This window comes from Pan paniscus, chromosome 5, assembly GCF_029289425.2.
Source record: "Pan paniscus chromosome 5, NHGRI_mPanPan1-v2.0_pri, whole genome shotgun sequence".
In the NCBI taxonomy this organism is placed as follows: domain Eukaryota; kingdom Metazoa; phylum Chordata; class Mammalia; order Primates; family Hominidae; genus Pan; species Pan paniscus.
In genome coordinates, this window is record NC_073254.2 from 114,820,860 (window position 1) to 114,837,420 (window position 16,561).

A 16,561-nucleotide genomic window follows, 5' to 3' on the forward strand; every position below is an offset into this window, starting at 1 on the left:
GTAGGACATTGGTGTTGGGAAAGGAAAAAAAGGAGAGAGAAAAACTTGACATGACTCTAAGTATAGTAATGGGAGGCAACAAAGCATGACACACTGAGATCATTACATTTGTATCAGAGTTTTCGTGTAGGGTATCAGAATAAAAAAAGGCAAAAAAGAAAAAAGAAAGAGCAGTAGAGTGTATTGGTATTAAGATCATGAGATTTATAGTGGAAGTTACGTTTAAGTTTCAAGAGTTTTTCAACATGTACAAAATAAACAAATAATGAAAATAAATTTACTTCCTTAAATCCTTATTTTCTTCATATTCTAGAATAATATCCAGAATATACATGGAACTGAAATAATCCAACAATAAAAACAGGCAAATAATTCCACTAAAAGTGGAAAAATAATACAAATAGACATTTTTTCAAAAGAAGGCATACAAAGGGCCAAGGGGTATATTTTTAAAAAATGCTTGCCATCACTAATAATTAGGGCAATACAAATCAAGGCCATATTGAGAAATTTTCTTACCTGAGTTAGAATGGCTATTAGTAAAATGATAAAAAATAACAGATGTTCACAAGAATGCAGAAAAGAAGGAACTCTTACATACTGTTGGTGGCAATTTCAAGAAGTATAGCCACTATAGGAAATAGTATGGAGATTTCTCAAAAAATTAAAGGTAATATTACTATTACTATATATTAAAAGCAATATTATTATTGGGTATTTACCCAAAGTAAAGGAAATCAGTATGTAAAAGGGATGCTTCCACTTGCATGTTTATTGAAGAATTACTTACAATATTAAAGACAGAGAATCAACCTAAGTTTCTATCAATGGATGAATGGGTAAAGAAAACATTGTATGTATACACAACAGAATACAAGTTGGCCATAAAAAAGAATGAAATCATATCGTTTCCATTAACGTAGATGGGACTGATGGTCATTATCTTAAGTTGAAAAAATCCAAGCCCAGAAAGAAAAATACATCTTCTCACTCACATGTTGGAGCTAGCAAAGTTGATCTTATGAAGTGGGAAGGGTATGTGGTTGAGGGGTTGAAAAAGAGAGGTTAGTGGGTAGAAACATACAATTAGAAGAAGAAATAAGTGCTAAAGTCTAATAGCGGTTGAATCTGGATAACAACAATATAATGTATCTTTCAAAGTAGCCAGAAGAGAAGACTGAAAATGTTCCCAACACACAGAAATGATAAATACTTTAGATAATGGACACCCCAAATGCCCTGACTTGATTATTACTCGGTTTATTCATGTAACCAAACATTACATGTACTCAAAAGTATGTTCAAAAATTATGTATCGATAAAGCATTTTAATATAAAATAAAATTTATTGTTTATAGGGTTACTTTTGGCCAATGTGTTTTCTCCTCTTTTTTCTAGTCCCAAGTCACTTCTCAAATTGGAGACATAACCAAGCTGGCCAGTAACATGATATACTAGGTACTTTCCACTACTAGGTACTTTTGCAGGTGCTTGGATACTTCTAGATATGGGCTCACACTGCTTACTGATCCTATGTACACCTACGAATCAAAGGAAAAGAAATATATATATATATACACATATATATACATATATACATATATACATATATATACATATACACATATATATACATATATACATATATACATATATATACATATATACATATATACATATATACATATATATACATATATACATATATACATATATATACATATATACATATATATGTATATATATACATATATATATAAAGAATATTTAGAGAAGACTTCATCTAATAAGTTAAGATACCCAGTAAGAAAGAGACATTCAAAATCATTGGCAATGATAGAAATGAATATTCAATCAACAAAATATCATTAGAAATCTGTTATAATGGCCAAAATTATATAGCTACATAATAAAAAATAAAATGTTGACTACCAAACTATGGAATACACCAAAGCAGTTCTAAGAAGCAAGTTTATAGCAATAAACACCAATATTTAAAAAGAAAAAAGATCTCAAATAAACAACCTAACATTATATCACAAGAAAATAGGAAAAGAAGAACAAACTAAGCCTAAAGATAATAGAAAAAAAGAAAAAAGATCGGAGCAGAAATAAATGAAATAGTGATTACAAAAAGTAGAAAAACTCAATAAAACTAACAGTTTTGAAAATATAAACAAAACTGACAAACTTATAACTGGATTTACTAAGAAAAACAGAGAGAAGACAAATTGAAATGAAAGAGAAAGCATTCTGATACTACAGAAATATAAAAATCACAAGACTACTATTAATAATTATTCTCCAACAAATAGATATTAGAACAAATGAATTACTAGACCATTCAATGTACCAAAAATAAATCAGGAAGAAATAGAAAATCTGAAGAAACCAATAATGAGTGAAGAGGTTGGATCAGTAAGAAAAAGTCACTCATCAATGAAAAGCCCAGAACTTTATAGCTTATTTGCTGAATTCCACCAAACATTTAAAAAAGAATTAATATAAATTTTTATTAAACTTTTCCAAAATATTAAAGTGGAGGTAATACTTCCAAATTCATTTCACAATTTTGGAATTACCCTGCTACAAAAGTCAGACAAGGACATTAGATGAAAATAAAATTACAGGATAATAACCTTGATAAACATAGATGCAAAAATCTTCAACAAAATACTAGCAAACTGAATTATATTCACATTAAAAGATTATTCATTATGATCAAGTGGGATTTTTCCCTGGGATGCAAGAATGGTTCAACCTATGTAAATTAATCAAGGTGATATACCACATTAACAGAATGAAGGACAAAAGTCATATGATCATCTTAATAAATGCAAAAGAGGCATTCAAAAAAGTCAATATCCTTTCACAATAAAAACTATCAACAAATTCAGTATAGAAGGACTTTACCTTAACACAATAAAAGTCCTATATAACAGAACCACAGCTTATGTACTCTGGTTAAAAATTAAAAATGTTTTCCTCTAAGATGATGAGCAAGACAAGAATGTCCACTCTTGCCATTTCTATTCACACAATACTGGAAGTCCTTGCTAGAGCAATTAGAAAAGAGAAACAAATAAAAGCCATCCAAATTGAAAGGGAGAACTAAAATTATCTGTTTGCAGATGACATCATTTTACATATAAAACACCCTAAAGACTCTACCAATAAAACCCAAACTCAGATACTCAGTAAAGTTGAAGAATATAAAATCAACATACAAAAATCAGTCATATTTCTATATACTGACAAATAACTGTCTGAAAAGTAAATCAAGTAATATCTCGTGTACAATAGCTAAAAAACCCCAAAATAATCAGGAATAAATTTAATCAAGGAGGTGAAAGATCTGTACACTGTAAGCTATGAAACATTGATTATAAAAATGAAGACACAAATAAATGGAAAAGCATCCCATGTTCAAGGATTGGAAGAATTCATATTGTTAATTATATAGCTAAAGTTAACTATGTAAATTGCCCATACTACTCAAAGCAATTAGCAATTTCAATCCAACACCTAAACAAAATTCCAATGCCAGTTTTCTCAGGAACAGGAAAAAATTTTAAAATTCATATGGAGCCACAACACAACCTAAATAGTCCAAGTAGTCTCAAACGAACAGAATAAAGCATGATATCACCTAACTTCAAAACCTACTGTAAAACTTTAGGAATCAAAACAACATGCTACTGGCATAATGATAGACACATAGACCATTGGAACAGGGTGGAAGGCCCAGAAATAAGTCTACACACTTATAGCCAACTGATTTTCAACAAAGTTGTGAAACACACTCAATGAGGAAAGGAAATCTTTTCAATAAACAGTGCTAGGAAAACAGGATATCCACATACAGAAGACACTAATTAGATCCTAGTATCATTCCATATAAAAATATCAATTAACAATGGAATAAAGACTTAAATGTAAGACTTAAACTACAAAACTACTGGAAGAAAACAGAGGAAATACTTCATGACATTAGTCTGGGCAATGATTTATATATGTGTGTATATATATATATGTATATATATGCAAAAGCATAGGCAAGAAAAGCACATATTAACAAATGGGATCACATCAAACTAAAATGCATCTACACAGCAAAGGGAACATTCAAAAGAGTGAAGAAACAATCTTCAAAATAGGAGAAAATATTTGCAAACCATATATCTGATAAGGGTCTAATATCTAACATTTATAAATAATTTAAACAACTGAATATCAAGAAAACAAATAACCTGATTAAAAAATGAGCTAAGGGCCTGAATAGACATTTCTCAAAGGAACACATATAAATGGGCAATAAGTATATTAAAAAAACACTCAGTATCACTAATTATCAGAGAAATGCAAGTTAAAACCACATTGAGATATTACCGCACACCTATTAAAATTGTGGTTATCAAAAAGATGAAAAATAACTATTGGTGAAGATGTGGAGAAAATAGAACTATTGGACATTGTTGATAGAAATGTAAATTAGAACAGCCCTTATGGAAAACAGTATGGAGATCCCACAAAAAAAAACTAAATAAAATTACCATATGATCCAGCAATCTTACCACTGGGTATATTCAAAGGATATGAAGTCAGTATGTTGAAGAGACATTTGTACTCTCATGTTTATTGCAGTATTCTTTACAATAGCCAATATATTGATTCAATGTACGTTTTCAGTACCTCAGGAATAAATAATAAAATGTGGCATATATACACGATGGAATACTATTCGGTCTTAAAAAGGAAGGAAATCCTGTCATTTGCCACAACATGGATTAATCTAGAATGCATTATATTAAGTGAAATAATCTAGACACAAGAAGATAAATACTGCATGATCTCACTTATATGTGGAATATTTAGAAAACTGAACTCATAGAAAGAAGCAAAGAGTGAAATGACAGTTACCAGACGTAGGTTTGTGGATGGGGAAATTGGGAAGATGTTGACCAAATGAAACAAAATTTCAGTTAGAATGAATAGGTAAAGAGTTATATATCATGGTGACAATAGTTAATAATAATATATTGTTTACTTGAAAACTTACAAGACTAGATTCTACATATATTTACCAGACAAACACAAATAAGTATGTGAAGTAATACTTATGTTAATTGGCATCATGTAAATATTCTGGAGTATATACATATATTAAAACATCATGTACTTCAGAAATATGTACCATTTTTAGTTGTCAATTAATAAATACATACATAAAATGTTGAGGAGGAAGATGAACTGGTAGCATCGCTAATGAGAGAGTATTAAGGGAACCATTCCAGAGAGCAATATGGTACTACTTAGACAAATTGAAAATACAAATACTTATAACTTAGAAATAATACTTCTAGTAATATTTTCCAAATACATCTTCAGTGAGTCATAAGGAAATATGTATATGCATGTTTATTTCAGTGTTATTTGTGATTGCAAGAGGATAAATGTAACTTTCTGTCCATTTCAAAGTCAATACAGTGGGTAAGTAATCTGTAAAAAACACTTAGCAATGTAACAATCACAATTCTCATCATTTAATCAAATGCTAAAGTGAAAAAGAAAGTGAAAAGCAAAGAGAGAAAACATGGGTGAAAAAGGAAATATAACCCATACATGGAAAAACACCAGTCAATGGAAACAGACCTAAAGATAAGAGAGACTTTAGAATACTGACATTAAATGTTGAAAGATCTGAAGAAAACATGAAAAAATGTAAAGAAAACTAAAAGATATTGAGAAAAAGAGAACAAATTAGACATGGAAAACATACACAAAGAAGAGAGCAATAGACACTAGGGCCTATTTGAGTGTGGAGTGTGGGAGAGGCGTGAGGATCTAAAACCTACCTATTGAGCACCATGCTTATTACCTGGGTGAGAAAATAGTCTGTACCAACCGCTGGCAACACACAATTTACCTATATAACAAACCTGCACATGTACCCTTGAAACTAAAAGTTAAAAAATAAAATAAAATAAACTACTAAATGGCTTTAACAGCAACTTACACACTTACACATTTTTACAGTAAAAAAGAATTTAACATCAACTTACACACACATTCTTACAGTAAAAACAATTGTGAACTTGAAGATAGTGATAAACACTAAACTGAAATAATTTTTTTTCTAAAAATAACAGAGTAAGCAGAGTTTTGATGAACTGTGGATCAATGGTCTAAGATGTGCATAATTGTATTCCCAGGAGGAGAATCAGGAATGTTTGAATGTTTGAAAAATTTTCAAATTGATATAAACTGTAAACGCAAGATCCAAATGGCTAAATGAGATACATGAAATAAAGAGAAAGAAAACTGTACCAAATTACATCAAATCAAATTGTTGAAACCCTAGGGAGGAGAAAATACTAAAAACATGCAGAAAAAAAACCCAAAAAATTTAAAAATAATGAAATGAGTTCTGATTTCTCGTTTTAAAAAATGACTGGGTAATTTATAAAGAAAAGAGGCTTGATTGACTCTGCAGGGCTGGGAAGGCCTCGGGAAAATTACAATCATGGAAAAAGGGGAAACAGTCACTTCCTTCTTCACATGGTGGCAGGAAAGAGAATTGCAGAGCAAAATGGGAAAAAGCTCCTTATAAAACCATCAGATCTCATGAGAACTCACTCACTATCATGAGAACAGTATGGAGAAACTGCCCCCATAATCTAAACATCTCCCTCAGGTTCCCTCCCACAACACATGGGGATTATGGGAACTACAATTCAAGATACGATTTGGGTGGGGGTACAGCCAAAGTATATCACACACTACTCTCAATATGTAAACTCAGCCCTCATGACCTCATCTAAACATCATAACCCTCATTGAAATTTTGAACCCTCATTATGAAATTTTGGGGTTGATACAAACATTTCATCCATAGCAAGAAGGTATAAAATAAATTTTACAACTAGATTAGATAAACATCTATTAAAATGTATACTAGATATAAATGGATAATTCCTGAATACAAATTTATACATATGTCTTATAATTACATGATAACTTACTTACAATCATTAGTCAGCAGCAAAATGAAAATCATCTGCACAAAATACTCACTACAGACCCACCAAAATGAGTTAAGTAAAAAGACAAACAATATCATGAGGATGGAGAGAAACTGGAAGGAACATTCTTATGTTGCTGATAAGAATACAAATGGTACACACACTCTTAAAAGGCTTTGCATTTTTAAAATATATCTAACATAAACTTATTGTATAACCAGCAATTTCATTCCTAGGTAGCGATCCAAAAAAAAAAACAACCCAGGAAGCATATGTCTACACAGAAACCTGTACATAAGTCATATTCCCAATAGTTTTACTCACAATAAATAAAAAATGGGAATGAAAGTTTACTAGAAAGTGAGTGGATAAACAGATTGCCCTGTATTCATACAATTAAGTAATATTTGATAATATTTGGCCAGACACGGTGGCTCACACCTGTAATCCCAGCACTTTGGGAGACAAAGGCAGGTGGATCACCTGAAGTCAGGAGTTCAAGATGAGCCTGACCAACATGGAGAAACCCTCATCTCTACTAAAAATACAAAATTAGCTGGGTGTGGTGGTAATTGAGTAGTCTATAATCCCAGCTACTCGGGAGACTGAGGCCAGAGAATTGCTTGAACCCAGGAGGCAGAGGTTGAGGTGAGCCGAGATCGCACCATTGCACTCCAGCCTGGGCAACAAGAGTGAAACTCCGTCTCAAAAAAAAAATTATAATTATAATTATAATAATTATTATTTTTAATTTTGGTAATTATAATTATAATTACCAAATTATTAATACACCTAATAAATACCCACTAACACACACATAATGTATTATACATGCAAAATACATAAAAAGGTGAACAAAATACATTTTAAAATGCTAGGTCATAAAGCAGACACCAAGACCAGACACATAGTTACGTGAAATTTTAAAATAGGTAAACCTAATCTATCTTGCCAGAAAATAGCTCATTGTTGGCTGGAGGTATATATTAGGGGAGATGGAGAGTGGCTGACAGTGAAGCGTCATGGGGCAACTTCCTGTGGTGCTAGTAATAGTTTGTATCTTGATTGTTGTGGTTACCATTCACATGGTGATATATATTTATTAAAATAATCAAATCGAACATTTAAAATATATTCATTTCATTGACTGCATAATTACACCTCAGTAAAGTTGAATTACATAAATTGGATCTGAACTAGGATATTCATAGTGCTTTAGAGTGCCAGAGAGAAGTAAATTCTTTTACAATTTCTTGGCCCAGAAAAACTATGTACAGGCATTAGTTCTAGATTCTCACATTTTAAGATTACTCTTGTATCATAACATTTTTATGAAAAAATAAGAAACATTTTTATCTCATAAATGTGCATTAAAATCATCAATGTTATTTAACATGTATTTTATCACATAAATAAAAATTGAGACATGCCATTTGATTGAACATTTATTTCTTGAAAATTAATAAGATGAAATAAAATATTTGAACAGAAGCGACATAATATGGCTTAGAAAGGTTTATTTGTTATACATAACAAAAAATGGTTAATGTCTTATTATGTATTGAGGTTTTCTTTAAAACAATAAACTTCTTATAATCAGAAGGACGTTATAATTAATTGATAAACTTTAGGTTATCACAGTCAAAATAAAACCATCCTGGTAGGAACTTGAAATGCCTGAACCAGTGCCATGAAATAAGGAGATTCTTATATAGTTAAAACATGCTATTGCAAAATTTCAAAAGCTCGTAATAGTAATGTTTAAAAAAAAACCATAACCAAAACAAACAAACAAACAAAAAAACAGGAACAGATGGAGAAAATCTTAACCCCTCTAAAGAATACCTTATTATTTGTAAATAAGTAAAATAATTGTAATTTGGGTGCAAAATTTGTAGCAGTTTTATTTGTTTGGTGAAATTTTACAAAAAATAATTTTGGGCAAAGTACCAAAGTGTATTTTATCTTTATTTAGCAAAATCATCAAATAATTAAAGGGGGTGAAATATGCCAATCTCATAAAGTTAGAAACAAAACATTTTTTGTTTTATTTTGCTTTGCACATATTATTTCAACGTACACAACTTTTGTCAGCTGACTGTAAGTGGCATATGTCACAGATTGGTAGATCTCAGCCCACCTACAGCTATGTGTATCTGAGGTATCATTTTGTTCTTATTAGCTTGCCAGAATCCATATTTTTGCAGGGGTGGTTGGAGGTGGGTGGTAACACACACGTTTTACTTCAAATGGAAAGTATAATCCAAAGACTATGAATAAATGCACTTTAACGCTAGGGATAATAATACAAATAACAGGGATTTTTTTTTTAAATAGTGTTCATATGGTATAAATTTCTCAAAATAGCTAAAAGAACATTTAAAGTGTTTTTAGCCATAGTAGGTGTGGTGATTCACACACTAGGAAATTTATTCTATTTTTGGGAAAATAATCATGAACTTTGGGATTTTTTATATCAAAGATTTACATGTAAGTTTGCATGATGAGTGACCAAATCCCTTGGCAGCCCTTCATCCCAATTACATAGATATATATTAATGCAAAATTAGGCTTTTTATTTTATTTACTGATAGAAAATAATATGAAACTTGAGGCTTATATTAAGAAATGCAGTCAATGATGTCATTCATGTTCATAAAATGATAGCACTTTAAAATAAAATAGTGAGGTTTAAATTATGGTCCAGATAGCTTGGATATTTGTAGCTTTCTTCATTTTGTCCAGAATATCGTTATCCACTAAACTCTTTGTTTAACAGACCAGAATGCTAGTTGGGTGTTGTGTAGCTCAACACAAAACCACTCCAAACACATGATCAATACTCCATGCAAGACCTTAAAAGGAACATATGCTGGAGTTACGAAATATGAAGACAGAGGAAGAAGTTCTTTAAACTGGCATTCAGGTCTTTCCAGTGAGACAGTAAGTGAGAGCGGAGTCTTAAAACAACAACAACAGCAACAACAACAAACCTTTTATGTTAAAATGCTTTTCTCTCTTCAGAATAATTAAAGCAGTATATGAATATTATGTAACATATGGAAAATACGGTAATTTAAAATGACTGATAAACCCAAGCATACAAGATAATATCGTGAACATGTTACTGTAATACTTCATAGTTTTGCTATACAAATGTTAAAAATAAATTATACTTTGAATTACACGTATTAGAGAGAACTTAAGTGTGAAAAATTACTTGTGCTTTTGTATAACAAGTCAAATTTATGTGGGATGTCCAATACCAAACTATTTGAAAATGATATCCTACAACTAGTGATTATCAATAGTCATTATATATACTCTTGATATGAAATTAAAATATAGATTTCTTAAAATGCTTTAAGATTTTATTCAACAAGTTGGCATTTTCTATATCTAAATCTTCATGGTATTTGATTTACCCAACAAGGATGACAATGTTTAAACACAATTTTATTTTTTTTTAGTTTTTATCTGAAATAACTATAAATAAATGCATTTAATATGTCAGCCATTTTTTAATGTAATAAAAATGTTGTTTTAATGTAAAACATTTCCTTTTGCCTCATAATTTATTCTTTGTAGATAGGTACCTATATAAAATGAAATAAAATTAGAAATCTTATGTTTACATACATATGAATTTAATATAGAGGTATTATACATGTATACATATGCATGTTTAATATCTTTTAAAATCTCAGTTCAAATGCCAGAGAAATTTAAATAGAACCATCAGTTAGAAGTAGGAAAACATTGAAATGAGACATCTATGATGTATAAGCCAAAAAAACCCTTTTTTTAAAAAATAAAGAAGGAAAGACAGCTTTATAAGAGCATCTGAAGCATAAGGGTAAACAGATTAAAGCAACCAACTATGAAATGTTGACAACGTTTTCTATCACTAACTTTGTTTTAGAATTTTTAATATACTTCAAGTTCTGGGATACATGTGCAGAACGGGCAGGTTTGTTACATAGGTATACACGTGCCATTGTGGTTTGCTGCACCAATCAACCCGTCAACTACATTAAGTATTTCTCCTACTGCTATCCCTCACCCAGCCCCCTACAGGCCCCAGAGTGTGATGCTCCCCTCCCTGTGTCCATGTGTTCTCATTGTTCAACTCCCACTTATGAGTGAGAACACGTTTTTAAAGTCTGTAGTTAAAAAGTTGTCTTAAGTTTGTGAGTATAATTTATGACTGTTAATACTCCCTACTGTATTATTACTCTACAGTTTTTCCTTTGTAGATCATTCTGGTAAAAACTGTACTTTTGATTTTTTTGAGGTATAGTGGGATAATATAGTAAGTTTTGGAATGTCAAGAAGTTGAAAAAATAAAGGTTAATTTTGTAACAGCCACTTGAGAAGTTTTTTTTGTCTTTTGAAGGCAATCTATTAAGTGATGAGATATTGATATGGATAAATAATGTAGATGTGTGGAGAAACTGTGCTTTTCCCTTTTTGTTGCTATGAACATTTCCCAGATTAATCCATCTTAGGTATTGTCTTAGTTCATTTGTATTGCTCTAACAAAATACTACAGACTGAGTAATTTATTAACATCAGAAATTTACTTCTTTTATCAGAAAATTTTTCTGTTGTTTATCAATTACAGAGGCTGAGTAGTCCAAGATTAAGGCCCCAGCAAGGTTGGTGTCTACTGAGGGCTCAGTCTTTGCTTCCAAGATGGCACCTTGTCACTGTATCCTCCGCAGGGGCAAAATATGTGTCATCACATGGCAGAAGGGACAGAAGGGGTAAGTTCACGAGCTTGAGGTCTTTCATTCAGCACTAATTCATTTATAAGGGTGGAGTTCTCATGGCCTAATAGCCTTATAAATGTTGTACATAATACTACTGCATTGGGGATTAAGTTTCAACATTAATTTTGGAGGGGAAACAGACCTGAATAAGAGAGCAGGTGTTATAGAATTATACCATGAAGAAAATTCACTAATTATTCTTAAAGCCTGCTTAGACTAGTTCATATCTTATTGCTTTTCCCAGAAAAGTCACTTGAATAACTCCCTGATTACAAACAAATATATATATATATATATATATATTTTTTTTTTTTGCTGGAAGAATAATGGCAAAACACAGGTTCATAATTTAGGATGGCCTTTTCATCTGGGGTATTTAATTTTAAAACACTACATTTAACTTTTTGAAGAGATAAAGTTGCAACTGTATAATAAGTTTGTTACAAATAACAATTATTTATTTACTTTCTTTTGGAACATTTCAGCCTGTATTAAACTCTATATTCATACAGCTCATAACAAATGACATGTAACACTTAGAGAAGTGAAGAATCTGGTATAATTGAAGGAAAACATCTTCCATCTAAACAAACAAATACTAAATTATACATGAAAATATTATGAAATAGATATTGAGACTAGGTCTAAAGCTCTCTTATACTTTCCTATATTGTAAACCAAATATTTCTACATTAATTATTTATATCTGGAGCTTCTATTTTTTTCTGTTTTTTGTTATTAATTACATTTTATAATATCAATGACCTACAATTAAAATATAATCAAATGTCTCTTTTTCCCTGTCACTTCATGTGCAATAATATTCAAGTGAAAAGTTCAGATATAATATGTGAAACTGGGAGAATTTACTTTTTAATGTAAAGCATTTTGGATGCCTTTTCTTAGAAGTATCAAAACACATGGTCCTAGTCATTATTACACATAATCCAAAGGAGAATTTTCTCCTTAGTCTCTTAACAGTAATACTAGCCTGTACTTGTACTGGAAGTTATACCCAGAATTGACCTAGAACTGAACTTCAGTGTATTAGCAAGATATTGGCTATGCTATTCAAATTAAATTTAACGCCTTGAAAGAAATCACTATAAAAACAAATAAGATTTTATGCAAAGCAGATAAATTGAGAAAAATATTTTGATAATGTAGATGCAAACTTGAGGAATAAATTCAATGTAAATATACATAAATAATTACAAACATCTTTGTTAAATGACATTTTTTTGGATACGGGATTAGAGGCATTGCTAGCATACGTCTCCTGTTTAGAAGCACAGAATAATATATAGAGATTCACATTGTGAACATTTTTCCAGAAACGATGCAGGAACTAAGCAGGAAAACCGAAGAAATCTATGGATCCCAGAAGGAAGCAGGAGCCTGCAGCCTACACTATGAGTCAGACAAAGGGCTGCGAGTACCCAGAGTGTGAGAGAGGGAGAGTTTGCCTCTGGGATACACATCCCCACCCCGGGGAGCCTGAAAGCCCAGGGCACAGGGTAAGGCCTTAACCTCACACAAAGCAGGAAATAACTTGGGGAAGTTCATGGAATATAAAAGAAGAAGCAGCGGCAGGAAGACCCTTGAATTCACTCCCAGATCCCAGTATGGACCAAGGGCAGCCATTACTTACTGTTGCTCAGAAGACCTCGTGAAGGACAGCCAAAAAGTTCAGGCCGTGGTCACAAGTTGAAAGAAGCTCCCAACGGGGTTTCCAGATGTAACCTTTGGTGGTGACAAAATCCCGTGGCCAGGGCCAGTGCAGGGGAGAGTGAAAAGCAGGCTGTGAGTGCAGGAGCCACGGGTTCATGAGCCATGAGTGCAGGAGTTGTGAGTAGGAGCCAAGTGCCAGGCTTTTCAGGGAACAGAGAGGGGCATGACTTGAAAGCCGTGGTTGCTATCTGCATGGGGAAAGCTTATGAGTTCTGAAAGTGGGGAATTCTAATTACAGGCTGACGCGAACTCATCTCTCTGCTGCCAATGGAAATCCGTGGGAGTGGGAGTTCCTCTCCAAGTGTGTGGGAACTCTGTGGGGCTTATCACCACCTGCTACACCAACTTCCTGAACAAATTCTGTGCAGTAGAGGCAACAATGCTCCCCTCTAGAATATCAACCCAGTGGCATGAGACCTACCTACTCCCATCCCTCTAAACCCACAAGGGCTGCTGCTTGACCTGCACACATAGACTCAGAGTATAAACCTGCCCTACCCAGCTCCTTCTTGGCTTTGCCCCACCACCCACCTTGGTAGCTTACACAAAGGACAGAAGCTCTTGGGAACTACATGGCCCTGCCCATTGCCTGAGAAATCAGAGTAACCGCCCCCACCCCGTCCCCATCTAGTAACATAAGGCAAGTGAAAATCCCACTGCTAGTACACAGCTGGTGCTCTTTTACAAGCACCATCTCCTGGCTGTAGGCCAACCAACACAGTCCATTATGGTATCTCCTGGTAGAACAACACTGCAACCAGGAAGAAGAAAACAGCTGCATGATCTCAGTTATTACCACTACTTGTACCTCTCTGGCTAACCAAGAGGTCCTGAGTCTGTCCATATGACTAGTTCATTACCACTATAACTGGTGTTCAAGAAAGCCAAAACACTATGGCTATCAATAACCAAGGAACTTCACAGAGTCTCTGACAATCCCCTGCCACTTCCATTAGAGCTGGTGCAGCTACCCACTTTTGGGAAACTTGAGGATAGGTCACATCACTGGATTCCTTGCAGATATTCCCTAACACCAGCATGGAGTGTGACAACCTCACTGAGCAGCCAGACCCAGAGGCACAACACTCACAGTAGTCTGGCTTCCAGGGACTCCTAGTGATAGGGAAAGGAGAAGTGCACCACATGAAGGGAACACCCTATGGGATAATAGAATCTGGTTGGCAGGCCTTGAGCACCAGATCCTTCTGCTGGTTGGTGGAAAGCTTCCTTAAGAACAGTTGAAATGCTGGGCTCAGCAGGGAAAGTTTTCCACTGTATTCCAACAGACTTGTACAGCCCTGGTGTGTGTGAAAGGTCTTGGAGAAGAGGAAGTCTTTCCTCCCTTGTCTACCACTGTAGGCACATTTTGGGCTTCTCCCATGAGAGCTCAGCATGGGCACAACTATAGACAGCCTTTCTGGAACATATCAGAGCCACTGCATCCACAAAGGAGGAGCACACTCCAGGTCCAGGATAGCATGAGAGACAGAGTCACAATTCCTCTTTATTTGGAACATCAACATTCCTACAGATGAGAAGAGGTGCCTGTCTGATCCGAATAGCTGCAGCACTGGGACAGAAGCATGTCTGAGAGGTGGATAACATTCCTGCTGACCTGGCAGGGGAGCTGATGTGGCTCCAACCCTTTCTCCTTCTAAGACCCCAGTGTGACTCACTGAGAGTTTCTCCAACCACTTTTGTCAAGGCTGGGACTTTATCCACCCGCTTTAGCCACAACCTGTTCCTACCCAGAGACACCTCGCCTATTGGTCTAAAGCCTGAGCCATCAAACTATTAAATAAAATACTGGAGAAAAATAAATAAATAAATTGCACTCCACAGGAGAAAGAGATAAGCTTTAAGAGACCTCTATAATTTCAACCCAGTAGGAGATAGTGGACTTATTTACACACTGAACACATTGCTACTACAACCAATATATGAGAAAACCGTTGTTCAAAGACTGTCTATAACCAAAAAACTCTTACAGAGCCTTCATCCCTGAAAGCACCAAGAGCTGAATTAGACTATAATTTATTATAAGCAATAAAAGAACACAGTCAAATCAAACATAAATTCAAGAACAATGAAAAGCACTACTCTATCAAAATGAAAATGAACCAGAAAAATAACTCTGGTAATATGACTAAAGAGGGTGCAAATACTCCCAAAAGTCACACTGGCTCTGCAGCAGTGAGCCCAGACCAAGATAAAATCTAATACCAGATAAAGAGTTCAAAAGTTTGATTATTAAGCTACTCAAGGAAATATCAGAGAAAGGTAAAAACTATCATAAAGAAATTTAAAAAGCAGTTCAGGATATGAATGAAAAATTTTCTAGAGAGATAGATATCATCAAGAAAACAATAAATACTTCTGGAAATAAAAGGCATACTGAGGTTATTACAAAATGTAGTGGGAAGTTGTAACAGTAGACTAGAATAAGTAGAAGAAATAATTTCAGAGCTTGAAGACAAGGCTTTTGAGTTAACCCAATCAGACAAAAATAAAGAAAAAATAATAAAAAGAAATGAGCAAAGTCTCCAAGAAATATGATATTATGCAAAATGGCCAAATCTAAGAATAATTTGTGTTCCTGAGGAGGAAGAGAAAATGATGTCTGAAAAACTTATTTGAAGGAATAATTGAGGAAAACTTTCATAGCCTGGCTAGAGATCTAGATATCCAAATCCAAGAAGCTCAAAGAACTCCTGGGAAATTCATTGCAAAAAGATCTTCACCAAGGCATATAGTCATTATGCTATCTAAAGCCAACATGAAGGAAAAAATTCTAAGAGCAGCAAGACAAAAGCATCAGATAGCCTATGAAGGAAATCCTATCAGAATAACAGCAGACTTCTCAACAGAAACTTTACAAGCCAGAAGGCATTGTTAGCCTATCTTCAACCTCCTTAAACAGAGCAAGTGTCAGCCAGGAATTGTTTTATTACAGAAAAGAAGAAGAAATAGTGATTTTCAGAAAAACAAATCCTGAAGGGATTTGTCACTACCAAACCAGCACTACATGAAATGCAA